General features: G+C 36.8%; 1 long non-coding RNA gene across 1 annotated transcript; it reads left to right on the top strand.

The window, feature by feature from the left end:
• Positions 1–859: 859 nt before the first annotated feature.
• On the top strand, positions 860–2,858 carry LOC129226017 (uncharacterized). The gene is made up of 3 exons (XR_008580762.1): positions 860–944; positions 2,618–2,712; positions 2,802–2,858. It is a non-coding gene; the product is annotated as an uncharacterized LOC129226017 (long non-coding RNA).
• The last annotated feature ends 974 nt before the right edge of the window (positions 2,859–3,832 follow it).

Here is a 3,832-nt window from a genome sequence, read left to right as displayed (position 1 = left end):
TATGCGCGTGTGTTTGTGTCTGTATGCAGGCACGAGTGTGTGTGTGTATGTAAGTGTGTGTATGTATACGTGGGTGTTTGTCTGTGTGCAGGCATGAGTGTGTGTATGTGTGTGTGCGTGTGTACTTGTGTCTGTGTGCAGGCATGAGTGTGTGTATGTGTGTGTGCGTGTGTACTTGTGTCTGTGTGCAGGTATGAGTGTGTGTATATGTGTGTGTGCAGGTGTGTGTATGTATGCGTGTGTATGTTGGATATGGACGTAACCTGGAGACGGTTTTCACTAGAGGAGCAGCATCGTGAGGCCGATCGACGGTGGTGCTGCAGAGGGAGGCGGTGGGAAAATAAAATCATAGGAACATCAAAACCGTCAAGTGAGAACAATAAGCAATCGTGATTGCTCAAAAAAAAAAAAAATAGCGAGGAAGAGGCCAAGCTTGTTAGTTATATCGACCCTTCTAAAACAAAACCATTTTCACGCCACTGGAGTATTCGTAAAATTCAAGAACTTAGCAACGCTTACTCTACACTCTTAGACTCTTACCCCTCTAAAACAAAACCATTTTCACACCACTGGAGTATTTGTAAAATTTCAAGAACTTAGCAACGCTTACTCTACACTCTTAGACTCTTACCCCTCTAAAACAAAACCATTTTCACACCACTGGAGTATTCGTAAAATTTCAAGAACTTAGCAACGCTTACTCTACACTCTTAGACTCTTACCCTTTTTTTGCATGGCTCTGCTGAGAAGCTTTGAAAAAAATCTTACGTTACAGATGTTGATAATAATGCAATCTTCCTTTTAATTACAGAAATGGAGAATCTAATGATTTTAACGCATTTTGTTGTTGCAGGTGGCTGAAAAATATGAGAGGACCTGTTTGTTTGGAATTGCTAAAGATGGAACGCCTATTAGATACGTATCTTTTGGGCTGGATTATCAAGGTTAGGATACTAAACACCAATAAACTATTTATTTAGTTGTAAGAAAAGTTATGTAACGCCGAAACACGTGTCTACTGTAATTTACAAATTTGTGCTTCTACTTACGTTGTTTGGTCTGACTTTACTATTCAGCACAAAGGTATTTATTTATCTTAGTAATTTAGAGTTAAAAACTCAGCAAACAGCTGTTTCGGGGCTGTCATATGCAAGCCTCTTCATCAGTGCAAAAAAGAAGAACGAAAGGCTACACAATGTAGACCGAACGATAAATGAACAAAAAATGGAAGGAAGCAAAGTAAATAGACATGGAAACCGGAAACACATGCGTCACAGAACAGCAACGACACCTATACTGCGGAAAAACGTCACAAACAGAAAAAAGTTTTTTAAAGATAAGATTTCCAAACACTGGGGAAAGGGGGAGTACTCGACAAATCATTAACTGTTGAAGTAGAATTTTTCCAAATGTAATAGGATTTCCAAAAATCTAAATCATAAATCGAGGAACACCCATGAATAACCTTGACAGAAGAAAAATGGAAAGTATGATTGAAAGACCAACAGTGTTGTGCAATCGAGGAACGTTTTAAATCTTGCTTCTTGACATAATTTTCATGTTCCTTAATACGGAATTTAAGAGAACGTCGGGTCTGTCCTATGTATGTCATTTGACACAGACAAGAAATACTTTTCGGGATCGGGGGTTTACAATTGGACATCATTGACACCATACACAGTAAACTTATCAATTCAACTAATAAAAATCAAGCACTGTCTAAGATGAAGTATTCTAATTTGGTTGTTTTGCCCTTTTTTCCAAGAATCAGTCTTCAAATTGCAAGAATTTTTTTTAAAGTTTAATTTTTCTGTTGCATTTTCCCCTGTCAGCAAACTTAAATTTTCACAACTAAAACCCCCGGTTCCGAAACTTGACCGATGGGGCATTTTTAGTATTTCTTGTCTGTGTCAAATGACATACATAGGACAGACCCGACGTTCTCTTAAATTCCGTATTAAGGAACATGAAAATTATGTCAAGAAGCAAGATTTAAAACGTTCCTCGATTGCACAACACTGTTGGTCTTTCAATCATACTTTCCATTTTTCTTCTGCCAAGGTTATTCATGGGTGTTCCTCGATTTATGATTTAGATTTTTGGAAATCCTATTACATTTGGAAAAATTCTACTTCAACAGTTAATGATTTGTCGAGTACTCCCCCTTTCCCCAGTGTTTGGAAATCTTATCTTTAAAAAACTTTTTTCTGTTTGTGACGTTTTTCCGCACTATAGGTGTCGTTGCTGTTCTATGACGCATGTGTTTCCGGTTTCCATGTCTATTTACTTTGCTTCCTTCCATTTTTTGTTCATTTATCGTTCGGTCTACATTGTGTAGCCTTTCGTTCTTCTTTTTTGCACTTATGAAGGGGCTTGCACATGACAGCCCCAAAACAGCTGTTTGCTGAGTTTTTAACTCTAATTTACTACTTTATTTGTACTTTATACACGTTGTTGTCATTTTTACTCATTCCATAGTACAAAGTTTTCGACTGCTTTTTTACAATCTCCTTTTATTTACTAGCTAATGCTCCATACTTGCAGTGACGGGAACAAACTCTATTTGTTTGCTCTTATAAATTATTTCTTTATTATTTTACTTATTCATTCTTTTTAGGCTTCATAATGTCTTTGACGGGATACGAACAATGTCTGTACTTTTCATACTGCATGGAGCTGGACCTTGCAACTGCAAGGAAAGAAAACGAAAAGGTAAGTGAATTTGCAGCTGAAATATAATGTATTCAAACCGAATTGACAATCTGATGCTGGAAAGGGCTTTTCCCCCCTTTTTTTTTCAGACTGGTAAAAATGACCAAAATGAAGTGACTTATATTTTCGATATGGAAGACTTCGCCTTTCACGACTACATGCATAAATGCGGTGAGTACAGAAATTTGTTTACAATAAGTATGTTGCGTGTACCACTGATATGCAACGAATAGTTCAATAGATTTATTAAATTAAAAACAGCAAGTTGTGGTCGCCAAACGTTTTTGTGCTAGAGTTTGCAATTCATCAACTAGCATGATGCGAAACTGACAAGCTGACACGAGTGCACCAGAGCAACGGCACCCGTTTTTGAACATCACCGCTGAGTGAGAGTTACAGTTCTTAACCTGAGTTGAAGTTAAAGCTCTTAGCTTGAGTTGAAGTTAAAGTTCTTAACTTGAGTTGCAGGTTAAAGTCCGTTATTTTAGTTGAAGTTTAAGTTCTTTTTCAGCGTTACGACTCACCACAAGGATATGGATTTTTTAGCTGATTAGTTTCAAATTCAACTCGTGGTATTTACGATCTTCTCAACTGTGCTAACCACGAGTTCTTTTAAAAGGTAGGACATTGCTGTATGAATCGCACGCTACAGTCGAGTCCCGACGCGCAAGTCGAAACTTCGCGTTGTGGAACAAAGTATGTTTAGAAATTTTTTAAGTATGCCCAATTATTTCAGACATGTGTTAACACCCCTCAAATTGTTTCAAACCATTTCTCAACAATATATTACCGTATCTTTTATAAAGAACTGACTTTTTACTGTATTTTAGAAAAAGCGTTACTATTTAACATAAATTACTGTTATGATGCACAAAATCAATAATTAATGAGAGACATGAATTGAAACAGTAAGGCACTTAACATTAAGTACATAACTGCATTATAATAGCACTGAACAGTAGATATTGTAAACTTAATTATAGTTTTTAAAATGATGAAGATGATGGTTTATGCAGTGTGGGAACACCCCTCTTCTGTTTGTATTTTGCTCCCCAGACACTACTCCGCCAGCTTCAGTATTAAAGCTAAGTTTTGAACTTTTACGGATTTCCTTTTCTTG

Source organism: Uloborus diversus, chromosome 7 (assembly GCF_026930045.1).
Source record: "Uloborus diversus isolate 005 chromosome 7, Udiv.v.3.1, whole genome shotgun sequence".
Lineage (NCBI taxonomy): Eukaryota > Metazoa > Arthropoda > Arachnida > Araneae > Uloboridae > Uloborus > Uloborus diversus.
Note: the sequence above shows the minus strand (reverse complement) of the source record. Positions and strands in the feature narration are given on the sequence as shown.